This window comes from Protopterus annectens, chromosome 1.part0, assembly GCF_019279795.1.
Source record: "Protopterus annectens isolate FY-2018-M chromosome 1.part0, PAN1.0, whole genome shotgun sequence".
Classification (NCBI taxonomy): domain Eukaryota; kingdom Metazoa; phylum Chordata; order Ceratodontiformes; family Protopteridae; genus Protopterus; species Protopterus annectens.
In genome coordinates, this window is record NC_056725.1 from 78,089,974 (window position 1) to 78,108,516 (window position 18,543).

Below are 18,543 nucleotides of genomic sequence, written 5' to 3' on the forward strand. Positions count from 1 at the left end.
AACAGGCAGGTATGCAGAGCTCTACACCCTTGCATTATGTTAGCAGCATTACAACTGCATGAACTCAGCTGTATGGGACAGGTGGGATACAGGCTCATCGTGGCTCACCACAACTGAGTGGTGGACAACTCTAATTAGCATGCTGTGCCATAACAGGTGGACATTGTTGTGTGACAGCTGAAGTGAGTGTGCCCCCTAATATACAGGCACAACCTCCTCAGCTAACTGAAGCATATAGTGTTGTTGTGACTTTGTGTAGACAAGGTAAGTGACAACATTAGCCACTCACACAAATCAAAACCACAACACACAGTGTAGTTACATGTGTAACCTCAAAGGACAGGCTGAGAATGTTGCTGACTTCAGACTTCATGATGGCACATATGTTGGGTCTGTACTCATACCTAACTTGTACTCCCACACAGCCCGCATCAACTACACTCCCTGTCTTTACCACATGTGACACATGACAGTCCAACAACCTGTCCCATAACTCCCATATTTAGAAAACAGTTTGTAACTGGCCTCCCAATGGACCATACACAACATTTATTGCACATACTGACATTCCATGCTGCATCCCACATTTGATCTCACAAGGATTACTAACACCATTGGAAAGCCCTTGCAATTATACTGACACCACTGGCTGCACACCAGCTGAGTGGACAATGGCAACTTTTCCACCCTTGCACAAAGCTGGTGCATCCACTGACCAACATAACTATAGACCTCTTTGTCTAAGTATACATATCTATATGTCCATAGGGGCAATCATCATGGAGCTGCTCAGCACACATATATGTGATCTACACACTGTTGACTGTACACAGTTTGGATGCGTGACAGGGTGAGAATGACTGTTACACGTGGTGGACATTTCTGAAGCAGTCGCCAAGGACCTGGGTGAGGGTACATCAGGATGTACACCCCCAGTGTGAGGCAAGCCATTTGACTATATTCCCCACTCAGGCAACATTTACAAAACACCCACTTAGGCATCCATGATACTGTCATTGTAGGAGTCACTAAGTGGCCCACTGATGGCACACATATGCAACATAGGGATATCTGCCTCCAATACATGAGCTGCAAGCAGCAATGCTCAACAGGGCACAGTCCTGGGTCCTCTACTCTTGGAATCCATGTAACCACAATACACTCAACTACTGAATAACTGTGGCTAACAATGTTGGCTGATGCCAGCACATTGTGAGCGCTCATAGAGTATATGAGTTATTTCAATATCCTACAAGAGGGTATTGATGAACAAATGCCTGTTGACATACTAATGGCCATAAAACCCAAATGAATATATAATGTAGTGTAATTTCCATTACTTATACCTATGTACCTGGTTAGTAGTACATCAGTCACAACATGTGCTGTACATACTCAGTGGTGAAAGAACTGGGCACACAGATCTGGGCAGACAGGTTTACGCCTAATGTGCCTCGGATCATCATGTCTCTACAGTGGTATGGCAGGGATCATATGGCATAACTGAGGACATAGTCACCAGTAAGTGACATACTCATAACCTCCACGTACTCTTCCATCAGCATGTCAATATGTGAGTGCAATTGCCATTGCAGTTGACATAGATTCTACCCTCTTCATTGGACAGTGCCTTGATGTGTACATGAGTTCAATCTATGCCACCTAGTACCTCAGGGTAGTGTGCTACATGGGAGAAGTTTTGCATATTGCTGGCCCTCACCTCAGGGGTGAGTGGAAAATAAATGTACTTACTGGCACGTGGTAGCATGGCATCCAGAAACTGTTGGAGTACCCTAGATGCTGATGCCTGTAAGATGCCCATCATGTCCCTAGTTGGTCTTTGGAAGGTACCTATGGCTATTATCTTAAGGACTATACATACCTTTGTTCCCACTGTGATGGAGTCCCCTCTGTTGGCTCTGGGTCTGAGTTGAAGGCAGCAGAAGTCAGTGAGATCTTGTAGTATAAAAACAAAGTACCAAGAAGAGGCAAGATAACAAACTATGGCATGACCAGTAGAAGTCTAAAGACACGTATCAGGGAGCATATTTATGCTATTAAACATAAGGATGATAATAATGCCTTATTTAAACATTCTGTTGTTTGCCCTTCATTTAAAAAGTTCATGTTTTCTGTTCTAGAGGTTGCCCTACCTGATTTGAGAGGAGGGGATTTCAAGAACTACTTAGAACAGCGTGAAACATTATGGCAGATTAGACTTAACTCTGACGTTCATCCTGGTCTTAATGACACCATTAACGTCAAATGCTTTTTAAAGTATAGGGAACTGTCTGTGAACAAATCAATTGATTTCAGTTCCTTTTTTACTTGAACTTGTTTCTTTAAATGTTTTAATTGATGTTCTGTTAATTTTTTAATTGTTTAATTAAGGTTATTATAAATGCTTTTGTGTGTTCACTGCTTTTTTATTCTGACGAAGTCTACGGATGAAAGCGGACAATAAACTACAGTACGCTAAGTTTGTTATCTTGCCTCTTCTTGGTACTTTGTTTTTGTTTTATTCGCGATTTTTTTTGGTGAGATCTTGTAGTATGTCCATGTCTACCCTGTAGCGCTCTACAATCTCCAGCTCATGTAGCTCCTGGAAGGTTACCCGGGGCCTGAACACTTTTCTTTTTCTCTGCCTAAGCCTATTGTCAGCAGCAGAAGCAGCATTGACTTTAGCATCTAGCTCATACAGATGTAGCAGCCCTGCAGCAGCCCCTAGCATTCTTTCAGTAAGAATTCCCAAGTCTGCACTCCTATGGTGCAGAGTATGAGGGAAAAATCAGATTGAAGGGTGTATGCATACTCTATAGTGCTCTACTGTAGGTGCTGCCTGCTTGATTGGCTACCTATGATGCATTGCACCTATCTGGTATATCATTAACATCATTCGATGGCCCTAGTTTAAGTTAAACAAGGGTCAAATCTAATTAATAAATCATAGCCTTTTAGATACTCTCAGCAATGCAGTGCACTGCTATAGCACACTACCTGTAGGTAAACAAAGCTTAGCAGTTAGTGAACCCCCCCCCTCCCCCAAGACTTCCACACTTAACACAGTGGCATGCCATGCAAACACTTAGAAACATGGGCCACGTTGGTAAACAAAGCTTAGAAGTGAGTGCACACACACTCCCAGACTACCAAGCTCAGTATGGCTGCGAGCCATGCAAACATTAAAAATTAATTCAGCTACGCTCCAATCTGCTTAGAAGTTAATGGACACACCCTCCTTTGATGTCAGCTACCTCTTGTGTGGACAGCAACATGGTCCTCTGGCTACACAGAGGGGATATGGGGACATGATTACCCCATTATGCAATTCAGTAACTCCACCTCATTTGCAAAGTGATCCATGCTCACAACCTGGAAACTACATGTTTCCAAGCTCTACCACATTAGCAACAGCACCAATGCACCATTGTAGCTACTTCACACAGGGTCCTGTAATACATTTCTCTCTCATAATATTAATTTTTTTCCACTTTTTTTATTTTTATTTTTTATAAGGCATGTTTGCACACTGTGGAGCACTGCACAAACATGCCCAGATTATTTAAGAAAATATATTTTAACATATTTTATGTAACTTTTGAGACACACAGAGGATATTTTCCCTCATATTTGTGTGTGGTATGCCATTTCTGTCGATCTATCTACATGTTTACTGCCCCCTTTTGTCTGTCTACATTCCTGTACATAGAATGTTTCCATGTGCACTATGAACACTGACACAGGATCTGCAGGGCTCCCTGTCTGCTTGCTGGATATCTCTACCTGCCTCATTTGCATGAGATTCACCTGCTTATGAGGTGATTTGCATGCCATGGAACATCCCGTGTTGGCACATGCATGCTTGCCACCCAGCAGTGCTTACTGGATCGCAAACCTGCTTATTTTTGTGTATGCAGAGTGGCACAATACCTACATGGTACAAAAGACCAGGTAGGCTTTATTAAATTCCCCATTATATATTAAAATATAGTGTGAATGCATTACTAGCCTTGTGTAAAGATTCATGGCATTTGATGTCAGAGATTTATATTCTGTAATTCCACATCAGTTAGAGTTACAGTGGTTTGAACAATTTTTATTTGAACAGGGTTTGATAAAATCAGATAATATAATAACTGCTGTTGCTTTAATGGAACTTGAATTATTAAATAATTTTATTTATTTTGAAGGACGATACTTCAAACAGGTTAAAGGGGTAGCAATAGGGGTAGTGTGTGGTCCCAGTTTTGCTAATACAGTAAAGTCTTTTGGGAGAAAAAGTTTCTTTTTGATAGTACCTACAGAAATTCCTGGTGGTTTTACACAATATTTTTGGATGATATATTTATTTTATGGGTTGACACATTTCAGAAATTGAATTAATTTTTAGGATGTATTGATAATACATGATTTTTTTACAATGCACTTATGTTATTAATGATGAGAAAATAGTATATATGGATGTTGAGCTAACTAAATATATTGTTAAGCAGAGGTATTGTTCAAATGTTCATAGAAAAGCCACTTTTTCAAATTCATATTTGCATTTTGATAGCTGGCATCCTGTACACCAAAAGAAGGCTGTAGTCAAAGGACAACTGGTGCGTTTGCCGAGGATGGTGTTGCATGACAAGCTATTTTTGAGATAATGTGAATTTGTGGCTGATTTGTTCCTTAATACAGTCTATCCAGTGACCTTTTTAAGTGAGATTAAAAATGAAATTATTGGGAAAAGAATGAATGGAATTTTTTAACCTATTATTTTCCCTAAGGAAAGTGAAATTAATTTGATAATAGATAAGGTAAATTCTGGTATACAGAATAATTTTGGAGGTAACCAGTTATGTGTATTGACTTTCACACTGGATAGTAAATGTATAATGGAGAGTCTTAATAAATATTGGGTGTTTCTAATGGGTGACAGCATAAGATAGCTAGTCAGCAAACCCACAAGAGGCTCAAATGTTCTGAACAAAGTACTCACTAATATGGGAGAGCATTACACCCCCCACCCCCGTGTGATGTCCTCCATGGTAAGATTGGACCATAAATCAGTAGTGTTTGATATAATTATAAGACCAAATACCCTATCAAGCTCAAAAACACTTAAAGAGTTTTTCAAAGGCAAATTACTTCCTACTAAGTGATGGCATAAGACGTTTCATATCCACCTCGAACACAGATAACCGACTCCTACGCTGAGATATACACCAATGTCCTGTATAACCTCTTAAGCAGTTGTATAGAATTAGCTGTACCTGACCATATTAAATCCTGGTCTTGATGAAAAAACAAGCCACCCTGTTGGACCCCTAGTACAAACAGGCTATACAACAAGAGAAAGAAATTAATGTCCAAGAACAAGAGGGGAACTGGCTTGGCAGAGGGAGAAATCCTTCCCTTACTTAAACAAACAAATTAGAGATCCTGTCAAGTCCTACAAAGCTAATTATGAAGCAAAAATAGCCTCCTTAGCTAAGAATAATCACAAGGTATTCTTTAACTACATCTGAAATCTAAAAGGGAATAGCCAGCTATATGCTAAACTGGCTATAGAGGCCACAACCCATACTCAACTGAAGGTAATAGTCAACCTGCTACCTAACAGATTTGGAGCAAACTTCACCCCCCTGTACCCTCTAGTCATCCCCCAAATTATACCTGCCACCATTCCTCAGCCAGTTATTTAAAGAAAGCAGGTCATCTCTGTGTTCTCCCAGGCCAAAAACACGGCATCAATAGGACCAGACAACATCCCAGGTAGCCTTTTAAAAAGCTTAAAACATGACCTTAAAGATCCACTTGGATACCTGTCTAATCACAGCCTGCAAACTGGCTATATTCCAGCAGAATGGAGGACAGCAATAGCAATCCTTCTGCACCAAAGGGTACCATCAGCTGACCCTGGGAGTTATAGGCCCATGAGGTTGACTAGCCTCATCTGCAAGCCCATGGAAATATCATTATGGACCTTATTAACAAGGACATAGGTAATCTCCAAACTCTGGGCTCACACCCAGTTCAGATTCGTTAAAGGTAGATCATGCTTGTTAAACATGGTTGACTTCTTTGAAAAAGTCACCAAGGCCCTGGACAAGGGAAAGATTGTGCATACTGCCTACCTTGACCTAGCCAAAGCATTTAACACAATCTCCCTCTCAGGTATTATAGAGAAACTCTCCCAAATGTGAATTAACCCTTACATTTCTAGACAGGTAGCGAATTGGCTTACTGGCAGAACACATACTGTCAAAGCAGGTGACTTCCCCTCAAGCAAAAGACTAGTCACCAGTGGCATACCACGGGATTCTGTCCTGAGCAACTTACTGTTCAGAATTTTTTTCATAGAAGTCCAGGCAAACTTGGATGGCCTGTGGTTGACCAAGTTCATTAATGACTGCAAATTGGGAGCAATCATTGAGTCTCCCAATTATGTTAATATACTGCAGACAGGGTTAACGCGGACAAATGATTGGTGCCAAAGCCATGGATTAAAGCCAAATGCAACAAAATGCATTATTATTCCATTTGGGAAAGCAGACTTCCCTTCTAATTACATTATAGACAGCAGCACTCTAAGTGTAGACCCAGTGCTATATGATCTGGGTACTCAGGTTGATAGCAATCTGAACTTTGACTACCATGTATCCACAGTAATAAGGAAATCCTTCTATGTGGCACATCTTATATGTAAAGGCATCACATTTAGATCTAATAATGTTATAATTCCATTATACTTGGCCTCATCAGACCAATAATTGAGTAAAATGCTCCCTTTTGCAGGTACCTCACCATACATCTGCAACAGTTGGAGAAACCACAGAGATTTCTCACCAAGAAATTAGACTGAACACAAAATAAGTCTTACATGGAAAGCCTGAAAGCCCTGTCACTGTAGTCTGTCTCTTTCAGGTTGCTAAGGGGTGACCTGTGCCTGGCTTACAGGACAGTCTCTGACCCAGCCCTGATGGAAATACTACAAATTCATACATCAAACTTGCTCCAGAGATCTTAAACTAGCCTCTGACATGAACAGGTCATGCTGGAGAGATAGATACATCTACCAGAGACTGCCTCTTCTCTGGAACAAGCTTCCAATTCACATGAAACAGAGCCTCTCCCTGACCCTCTTCAAATGCAACCTGAATCAATGGATGGGTGACCTTAAATTCAGTTCTCTGGGTGGTGACCATGTTCTTCCTGGACAGAGGAAGTTGGTATTGACTACTATAAGCCCTTACCTCTGTGAACTTCACTCACCTAACCACCAACAACTGGGGCAACTCAGGATAAATATGGCTAGGCTTGTAAGGGCTCTAAGGTCATTAGCCTAGTAGCCTTCTATGAATCTGTGAACCTATGAACAACACAGGAAATGTGTGTTGCTTAATTTTGGAAAAGATCATCTAGAATTATCATTACTGGAATTAATAATGAATTGGACTCCACATGTAGAAGATATTATGATTTTTTGGACATATATAAGGAAGTATTATGGAATAATTATGTGCTTACTAAGATGCATTCCTTCTAGAAGTAGTTCATTGTTGAATCCAATATATAAATGCATTATCAGACATTTGAATACAGAGCTTTTTTGCAGTTACACAGCAAGTGAAATCAGTGAGTTGGAAAATGTTCAAAGGCACTTTACTAAGAACCCATTATCATAAAAACAATAAAATATGAAATCATATTTAATAAAAGTTGAACATATATTCAGTTCATTACTGCTTGCACAGAAGTGACTTAATATGGGTATATAAATGTCTGCAAAATATTTTAGCTATCTTATTTGGAACACATTGTAACCAGACTAGAAATTAACAATATACTGGTAAACCTTGAAATAAAAAAAGGAAGAAATACAGCTCAGATTGTTTTAACCACAGGGGAGACAACTACTACAGAACGTTGACTTATTGGTTTGGGGAGATTGTCTGCTGCACTGTTTCCTTATGAAAGTTGGCTAGATATGATCTATTTTAAGGGCTCTTAGCCAAAACTGAATATTGAGCATTGAATGTATGTGGGATGTTACATGATTCTGTGTGAGCAATGGATGTATGTAGGATGTCATATGCTTCTGTCAGAGCATTGATTGTATGTGGGATGTCACATGATTCTGTCTGGCTAGTTGCTTACTTATCAACACAAGGATCCCTGTATATTTCCATCAAGCTGTGATACATATGGCTAAAACCTGAAATCTACTCTGAAATAGGCACTACAAGATGTCAAGTGGGATCATAAAAGCCAAAGCAGTTTTTACTTTTCTAAATTTCCACCTGTTTACAGTGTTTCAGTCACCATTGCCTTGTCTTATTTGTCTTTGAAATGAGAGGATCCAGACTTTGAAAAACTATGACATGCTATAAAAAAATCCTATACCAGATAACCCTCAGGTACACATGTTCATACGTTCATAGGTGTTTACTAGATTACTGACCACAAGGGCATTTTTAAGCCTAGCCATGCATCCCAAATCTCTGAAAAGTTCTGATGCCTTGAATGTGTAAGTATGGGCCTGGGAGACAAACCATTTAGAGGTTACCTGTGTCCATTAGATACATAGGCATCAAACCAGGGATGAATTTCTGGTTTCCCATCCAATCTTCCAAGCTGCACTTGAATTGGGTTAGGGAGGAACTCTGCTTCACATGGCTGTGGAGCCAATTCCATAGACATGGTAGTTTCTGGGATACATACCTATCTCTCCAGCAGGTCCTATTTATATAACATGCAAAGGTTTAAGTCTTTAGAATGGGTAATTCTGGTGCTGTTTGTTTTGTGGCTATGCAGGAGGTCCATCAGAGTGGGATCTGACAATGCCCTGTATGCCAGGCATAGATCTCCCCTCAAAAGCCTGTAGGAGACAGAATACAGGGCTAGGGAATTGAGGTGGTCTGCATAGGACATTTTACTTATGCCCTGTATTCTTTTAGTGAAGAACCTCTCTGGACATTCCAATTGTTGGATATGCCTGGTTAGGTATACACCAAAGAGGGCACTGTACTCAGTGATAGGTCTGATGAATGCTGAATACAGTGGAACAATAACTTCCTTGAACTTAGATGCCATATCTTTGTTTATAAGTTGCGCAACCTAGAATGATTTTCTCACCACTGTAGAAACTTGATGATCAAAGGCTAGATTAGTATCTATGTGTGTCACTAAGTCCCTGACTATTGGGTCAACTCTAAGGGGTGTGTCGTCAATATGATAGTTACCAGGGATGGATGACTTCCCAAAGAATAATATGCATTTCTTGGCATTTAGTTTTAGTCCATGGCTTTGACACCAGTTGTTTGTCTGTGTCAGCCCCTCCTGGAGAACATTTATGTCAGTGTGAGATTCAATGACAGCTCCTAATTTGCAATCATCTGCAAATTTAGTTAGTCAGAGACCACTGACATTGGCCTTGACTTCTGAGAAGTAAATGCCAAAAAGAAGCGGTCCAAGGACTGATCACTGAGGGACTCCACTTGTGACTGGCCTTGTTGTAGAGGTGGACTCCCCAATTCTTACCTCCTGGGTCCTGTCTGTGAGCCAGTTGGCTATCCACCAGGTGACATACATGTTTGTACCTAACCTCTTGATTTGTCAACTATGCCAGAGTGGGGTATTGTGTCAAATGACTTGGCCAGCTCAAGGTACGCAGTCTGAATGATTTTGCCCTCATCCACTGTTTTGGTGACCTTCTCAAAGTAGTCCACCAAGCTGAGTCGGCATGATCTGCTCTTGACAAAACCAAACTGGGTTGAGTCCAGTGTCTGGAGGTTTACTATATCACTGTTGATCATCTCCGTGTTAATTCTTTCCATGGCTTTACATACAAGACTAGTGAGACTTATGGGTCTGTAGTTTCCAGGGTCTGTAGATGGCCTGCCTTTGTGCAGAGGGGTGACTGTTGCCTTTCTCCATTCCTGAGACATGAAACCTGTTTGGAGGCTAAAAATAAATAGTAATTCCAGAGGCCCTGATAGGTCATGCTTCATGCTATTTAGAAGTCTTCCTGGGATATTGTCTGGGCCCATTGATACAGTGTTCTTGGTCTTAGAGAGAGCATTATGGACCTGCTCTCTAGTGATAACATGGGGAGTTATATTTGATATTTCCTGAGAGGAGGTTGAGGGGGAGAGAGGGGTAAAGTTGGAGCTGAAGTGGTAAAGTTGAAGCTGAATTTATCAGCCAGGAAGTTTGCTATGTCTTCAGGCTCAGTATAGGTGGCTCTATTTACAATGAGCTCTGCACACATTTGTGTATTGTCTTTCAGGTTGCAGACATAGTTAAAGAATGCTTTGTGGTTGTCCTTGGCCTGGGAAGCCAAATTTACTTCAAATTTGGCTTTGGTAGACTTTGTGTATCCTCTGAGTTGTTTGTTTAGCCTGATGATAGTATTTTATATCCTGATGGATGCTGCACCTCCTAATTTTTGCCATGATTTTCTTCCTTCTGTTATGTAGCCTATTGAGTTTGTGATTTCACCAGGGTGGCTTGAAATTTTTCCAGGTTCTCACTTAATGGCAGGAGGTTAGCCTTTGAATAGTTGCTGAATATTCCAGGTTTAGCTGGGGGTCCAGGTTTTATTTTTACTTCAAAAGAGACAATTTTGTGGTCTGACCTTGCCAGGGAAGGCATTACAGTAGGGGATGTGCGGCAGTCTACCATATTAGTGAGGACCAGATCCAGTATGGTTGCACCCCTGGCTGGTGTACTGACTATCTGGTGCAGGATGTTTGTGATTAAAAATCCAGGAATCTCTGTGCATGTACGTTTGGTGTCATATAGGATTCCCAGTTAATAGTAGGGTAATTAAAGTCACCCATGAATATGATAGTTGGTTGGATGGTTAGTGTTGCTAATAAGTTTAAATACATAGTATATGCTTCCTGGGTTATAGAGGGGGACCTATAGCTTGCAAGGAAGTGGTATTGTCTATGCTAATTTGAATATGGAACAGCTCAAGTGCATTGTCCTGTTTGAGTAGCCTTGAAGTATATTTATTTTTGATATAAATGGACACACTTCCACATTTAGTCCCTGCCTGTGAAGTAAGTGGCCTAAATGTGTGGAAGGCATTATAACCTACGAGTATTAGTGTACTGTCCGCGGCTCAGGAACAATTTTGTTTTGCCATTGAGTGTACTTCTATGAAATGAGAAAAAGAAACCTTTATTTTTTGAAGGCACCAAAGCTTTCACCAGTAGCCATAGCAAGCCAAATATTTGCAGCTACAACTGGAAAAATGCCACTGCAGACAGAGACATGCCACTGTAAACCAGGATATGTTATTAAAACAAAAAAAAAATACATTTTTGAGAAACACATCACAACAAAAACAAAAATTATCTCAAGAAGCCAGCCACAACTCATCTACAGAAGCAGAAACTTCATTGAATGAATCAGCCCATTACTTTTGGCACTGGACTTTTTAACATAGCCACTCTATCCCTTGCAGAAAGTTAGAAGTAGTAGATGAAGATATTTGATCTTTACTGCTTCACTTCAAGTTTATCAGAAAATAAAAACTAATTTGGCCCTGTCAGCAACTTTTCTTCATCTGCTAGGAACTATTTAAAATATTTAATCTTACTGAAGAACAGTAGTCCGATTTTGAGATTGTTAAAAATAAGTTTCAGGATTATTATAAGCCTTAAAAGTTGCAATACATTACCCATTTATTTCTCATGAGAAACCAGGATTCATAGACAAACTACTGAAGAATAAATGGCTGAGGTGAGCCTCAGAGCCCCAGACTGTGAATGTTATGTCATGTATGGCCCATTGTTGACAGGTAGAATTGTATGTGCCATTAAAATGGCAACATAAAAAGTAAATTTCATCATAATCTGATTTATTACTGGAAAAATTGTACGTGCATATGGAGCAAGGAATGTTTACCACTACAGAGATGAAACACCATGTACACAAAATTAAGCTAAAGGTGAAGTGTTTTGGTACCAGACTAAACAATACTATCAAATCTGTAACATATTTTAAGAACAGGCCTAAGGCTAGGTGATTTGTCATTAAATTCCACACAAACCATAGAGTAAATTTTCTACTGATCAATTTTACCTCCAAGGCAATCAAATTGGTATGCCCATTTTCAGTATCCTCGGTAATCACTCTTATATTTACATATTCAGAAACAATCTTTGCCGTTATGAAGCCATTTTTACATCACTGTGTTCCCAATATTTTCATTTCTGATAATGATCTATAGTTCTTGATCAGTTATTGTATACATTTTTAACAAAATTGGAAATTTCTGCACACTACTTCTTTACCAAGGCATCCTCTGAAAAATGGTTAAGCATAGAAGGATATCCAAACATTGAATAATGCCATGACTTTATTTTGCCAGTTCTAAACAAGGCAGTTACATTCCTTTTCTTGAAACTGACCTCTTCAATAACTAGGAAGAAGAATGACAGTAAAGCTGTTGACATCTTCCATTTTACTTTAACCAGACAAAATAAAAAATGTGCAATCAGCCTGGAAGGAAACCCAGCAAAATGAGAACCTACAGCACATCAGCTCACACACTGACAACACCTGAAATAACAGAAAGCTGGCAGTTGTCATTGATCTGCTTGATACACTATAGTCTCTTAACACAGTCAAGTAAAAAAAATGTCTAACTTTGAGATACAGTGATAAACATTTATGCTGTCCTCATCTATTCTCATCTTAGAACACTGAAGTGATTGACAAATTATTGTTACTACTGTGGAACATTTCAAGCCACAAGGTGTTACAAGTACCAAATCTGGAGGTTATTCCAGTGTATACACCTAACATCTGTCCTGATTTTGATAGTGTACAAACTACTATGTCAGCTACAACACTTCACTGTGACATGTTCCAGGATGTTGGCCAAATACTCGACTGGCTCCAGAATCTTCTAATATAGAACCATCTCATAATGATTGGAAAATGTTGAGATTTGTTATATTAATCTGAAAACCAAATGATTGGAATGATTATGCTACTTATTTTCATAAATTAAGTTTGGCAACAAACTAAGTTGTCACGGGACATCTTCATGGGGGGGGGTAGGTTAATATTAAGGGAAGTTAAGTGGGTTGGGAAGGTGAAAGGGTTAAGTGGAGGCAGGGATGGATGGGAGGAAATGTGATAATGATGGGGAGGGGCTTAAGAGGTTTAGTCCAGTGTAGTTGGGTTAAACAATCACATTTTGGCATGAACTTGCTATAGAAATCTAATAAAAGTCGTCATATGTCATTTGGTGTGATGCATGCTATTGAAGGGGACCAGGACAACAAGTACTACATGAGTGCTACATTTTTGTTTAGTACATATTCTAAACTGCATACTTTATATACAATGGTGGGTTATAGTTAATTATTTTACATCTGTCTACATTAAACCAATGAATGCATGAATGTAATTGCCATGTGACTTTACTAGTCTATCTTATAAGCATAGCATAGTATTGTGTAGAGTATGTTGTGTGTATTTATTTGCATACATACATACATACAAGCAATAAGCTTAAGGAAGGAAATATGACATATAATGTGCTGTGTCTTTAAAAACCCATATGGCTATGGTGCAGATGGGAATGCCATACAATTCTGTTTTGCTTAGGCAGCTGTTGTTATGTCAGTAAGCTCGATGGCTATTTACTGATCCACTCCTCGATGCCTGTCTCTTGCCGTCAAGCTGTTGGTGCCCAGGAGTAGAACATGACTTCCATGCTGGAGTATACAGTATGCCCAAGTCACTGGTAGTACAGTATGATTCAGTCATACTTGGAGCTCAGTTAAAATCCCTAATTCACCATGGGAAATGAACATGCAGTGTTATATGTTCTATATTTGGAAAAGTCGAGGGCCACACATTGAATGATAAATATGATCACCAAACATTTTCTTCCTTAGCACAAATCAGTGTATTCTTTTTAACTTTTTTTATTAAATTACTATTGGGTTACACTGGAATGGTTAATTTTCTGGTGCCATATAACACTAGTCAGTAAAGTCTTGCATGATTTACTGTGAAGGACAATTTCTATGGTGACATCAGTCTGAAGGATTTAAAAAGCTAGAAAATGTTGAAGTTCAGATTTGTGTAGAAAGTTGTAACACAGAGCAACTCTACTAACTAGAATCAGCCAAAAATATCAGCAAGTAACATGATGTAAGGGGCTGAGCTAAGGAGGGCACCCTAGGTGTTAGCTCAGTATTCTTAAAAAAAAAGAATGATTCACCTTTTACATTTTCCTTTCTTTTTTTTTTGCAGTTAGAAAAATACAGAAACAAGTTTTTCCATTGTTTTTATTCCAGTGACCTGACAACATCATAGGTTGTTTTCTGACATCCCATTGATGAAAATCATTTCTTTGTCCTCAATATGGTACTTCATTAAAGAAAATATTCTTGCCACTTATTACTGCTGCAAACAGTACTTGCTTGAAGCTCAAAATCACCTAACCCAGAGTGTGCGTGTGTGTGTGTGTGTGTGTGTGTGTGTGTGTGTGTGTGTGTGTGTGTGTGTGTGTGTGTGTGTGTGCGCGCATGTGTGTGAATGTGAGAGAGAGTGAATATGAAGAGAAAGACAGAGACAGAGACAAAGTAAGAAAGAATCAGAGACCATAAAGGCAGAGAAAGAGGAAAGCAGGAAAAGGCATAGATACTACAGAGAGAGCGAGAAAAAGAGAGACAGAGAGAGAAAACAAGAGAACCTGCATGCATTGTGTGGAAACTATTGTTTTTTGCTACATTTCTTTCAGTGTCTGAGTTATTCTAAAAAGCTTAGATGGACAGTACTGATGTACAGTGACATATTATGATAATCATATATGCAGTCATTTGATGGAATTCATCTAACCTGATAGGGTTGAGGTCCATTATATCATATTTCTCATTTTCATTAATTGTCACAATCAGGTACCACAAAATGAAAAACAACTGTCATCTAAATCAGATACTAGTTAACAAATTTACTTCATAAACAAAACAGAATCGGTACTAGGTTATTCCAAATATTTTGTTCTCTGGGCCTTTAGAGCAAGACAGCTGATAATCTTTGAATAGTGTGCCTGCATTCTATTCCCTTCAAGCCCTCATAAGAACACTTTATGCATATTCTGTGTTTTCTGAATTCTTTGAAATTTCTTGGCACACAGTTTTACTTGGAAAGCTATGAATGCCTTACTGGACATTTCTTTTTTCATTAAACTAAGTTTGTACTGCTGATCTGTATTATCCTGTATTAAATATAACATGAAAAAATATGCTGAGGTTAATCCATGGTGTTAGGACTAAGTCTGACATGACCTTTTGCAAGGAATTATATTTCTATTTTTACAATGCTTGAACTACAGTGTATAAAAGATAATGTACAGTCTTACTTTTTGTTAGTTAAGGCCAATGCCATTTATTTCCCTGCCAGCTAAGTAAGTAAGTTAAGGTAATTGCACGTGCGCTAAGGAGCACTAACACTGCAAAGCTCTCTTCATTACATAGAAACATTGCTTTCTTGTGCTATCAGTGGGTTTGACCTTAGTTCTTTCTAAGTTTATACATGGAGCTACATTTATTATGTCATGAATGCTAACTAAGACAATAACAATAATGGCCTGCATCACTGTTTGTTTTTGTTCTTCCTATATGAGACTAAGGGACATCTTTATTTACCAGAGTGCTTTAAAGGGAGATATTTTCATCTGTGAATCAGTCCCAAACAAACAGCAATTTCTTCTCATTATGAGTGAAGAACTCCTAAAACAAAGCAATCATTGGAATATCTGTAAAACTTTTAGTTATTCTCAGAAGGTATACATGTAGTATATGCCATGCAGAAAGTTTTAAATGATGTGAAATATTTTCCTTTTCAGTTTGATGGCATCAGCCCTGACAAAGTGATACATCTTTCAAAGTGGAAGGATAATGATGTCTGAAGTTTAATTCAAACATATCAAACTCTTACTTCCTTATTGCTTGTCTTCTGCATTTTACTTAAATATCTGACTACATTGTCAAACACAAAATTAGCTGTGGTTCAGATAAACATAATCACTTTTAATGATGATAGGTTCTGGGATTAGACAGAGTGTTGCAATAATAGCATCAATTAATTTCGTTTATTGCACCTGCATGCACATTTATAATCCATAAAAATCATATAATATCATTAAGTACATCTTACTCTATTTTTAAAGTGTGTGCTCAAAGGTAACACAGATATTGTTTTCAATACGACTGCCATATTCAGTGACATATGCAGAAACTTGATTAAAACAACATCTGTTACACTTTGCATGTACTGCATAATGCAGCCTACCTGGATTAGCAGCAGAGAGAGAAAGTAGGCACGCTGATGCACAGCTGATTATAATGGGTGTAGCTTATTGGCCAAACAATCCTTACAGATGAGCTGAAGAGGGGTGTATCCTGCCTTTCACCATGGAAACGAGTAGTAACATTCATGCTGCAGATAAATAAGTTTTCACTGCTGCAAGTGTTCTTGAAATGCCTGTGGAATTGCAAATTTAAAACGAGTGAGACTTTTCAGCTAAAAACTTTCAATGATTATTATTATAATGAAGGCTACAGTTTTATCTTAGATGCAGATAAGGCTTATGATGTTAAATGAAATGAGTAAACTTGAACACAATATTCTATGATTTTGAGATGATACTTCTAATGAATGTCCTTAGACTTTCAATGACATTCCCAGATAATCCTTTCTAAGTTACTTTTTCCTTTTATAGTTGTTGCAAAATTTATAAAAACATTTGCCTTTTGACAGAAAGACAAGGTGGTCAATTCATATGTTTATAGGCTCATAGGTTCATAGGTGTGTACTAGGCTAATGGCCCTGGGGCCTTTACAAGCCTAGCCATAGGATTACCCTGGCATAGTGCCACCCGACCTTAGTTCCCAGTGCCCTTGTTGAGTAGAGCCACTGGAGTTATCCCCGGGGTGAATTTTCTGCTTGACATGTAAGGGAAGTCTGTTCCATAGCATGGACAGTCTCTGGGTTATGCACCTGTTCCTCCAGCATGTTCTGTTAATTGTGGTAATGAGGATGAGGTCTCTGGAGTGTGTGGTGTGGAGGGATTGGGATTTCTTTAGATGTAGCATTTCTAACAGAGATGGGTCAGACATGGCCTTGTAAGTCAAGCAGAGATCGCCTCCATGTAGGCGATATGAGACTGAGAATAGTTGGAGTTTTTTGAGTCTGTCCATATAGGACAAGTCTTTAAGGCCTAAGATTATCTTTGTGAGGTACTTTTGCAGCCTCTCCAGTTGTTGCAGGTGTCTAGTGAGGTACATGCCAAATGGGGCATTGTGCTCGATGATTGGCCCAATGAGGAAAGAGTAGAGGGAGATAATGACCTCTTTCTTCCTGGATGCAAAACCCTTAGTAATGAAATGTGCCACATAGAAGGACTTTCTGACTACAGTGGCAATGTGGTGATGAAAAGAGAGGTTGCTGTCAACCAGTGTTCCCAGATCTCTTATAACACCTTCTGTGTTCAGTGGACTACCATCAATGTGGTAATTCATGGGAACTGGGTTTTTCCCAAAGGAAATGACACATTTTTTGGCATTGAGCTTAAGGCCATGGTTCTGACACCAGTCGGTCTCAGTGAGGCCATTCTGTAGGATGTCAACATCACTTGGGGAGTTAATATTAGCTCCCAACTTGCAATCATCTGTGAACTTTGTCAGCCAGAGTCACACCTTATACACCAAATAGATACCTACGACCAGAAGACAAAAATCTCTTAGCTATCTCAAAACCCTCAAAGAAAAACAGGTCACTTTCTGTATTCATATTCTCTCTCTAAATTATGGAATTCACCACCTCTAGCTACCAGGTCTATGCCTGGCCTAACCTGCTTTAAAGACTCTCTAGATAGTCATCTCAAAAATGCAGGAATCTGCTTCTGTATAAATCCGGCCTAATGCTCAGCTTTTCCTCTTCTTTCACGCTAGCTTCATTTTCTTCTTCTGTTGCATCTCACTTCTTCACAGTTTACAAGATCCAAATGTCTCTCGTAACTCCTCTATTTCTATACCACCGCAGTGGTGGTGCTGTGGTAGCATTGTCGCCTCACAGTAAGACGCTGTCCGGTTCGATTCTCAGCTAGAACATCTTCTTCTGCGTGGAGACATGCGAGAATGGGAGTACCTTCGTTGAAGGTTGTGTGCCAGGGCTGGTAACTCGGCACGTAATAATCAACTATCAATCATTAGCGGACCGGAGTTCCGCTGTGGCAACCCCTAACTGGGAAAAGCCAAAAGAAACAACAACATTCTTAAGCTACTGCTCAGTCTGTAATGGCTCTATTCTTCTTAACTCTCTCGCTATCTTTCTGCATCAGTAACTCTTCTGCTATTATTTTCCTACCTGAAACTGACACTTTATTTTTCATGTACTATAACAACTGATGTCATACATTGTACTACCAACATACCACTTTTGTACACTTTATCTACTTATAGGCTATGTATATGTTGTTAGAATGACTAAAATTGTCTTTAATTCTATAGAATTGTCCAG

At 39.2% G+C, this 18,543-nt stretch overlaps 1 protein-coding gene across 1 annotated transcript in view; it reads right to left on the minus strand.

Annotated features, from left to right (window-relative positions):
• Positions 1-18,543, minus strand: part of GPR4 (G protein-coupled receptor 4) — a 2,027,241-nt gene that overhangs the window by 519,758 nt on the left and 1,488,940 nt on the right. The window contains exon 5 of the mRNA XM_044084953.1: positions 16,315-16,506. The gene's annotated coding sequence lies outside the window, so the exon portion shown is untranslated. The remainder of the gene's footprint in view (positions 1-16,314; positions 16,507-18,543) is intronic.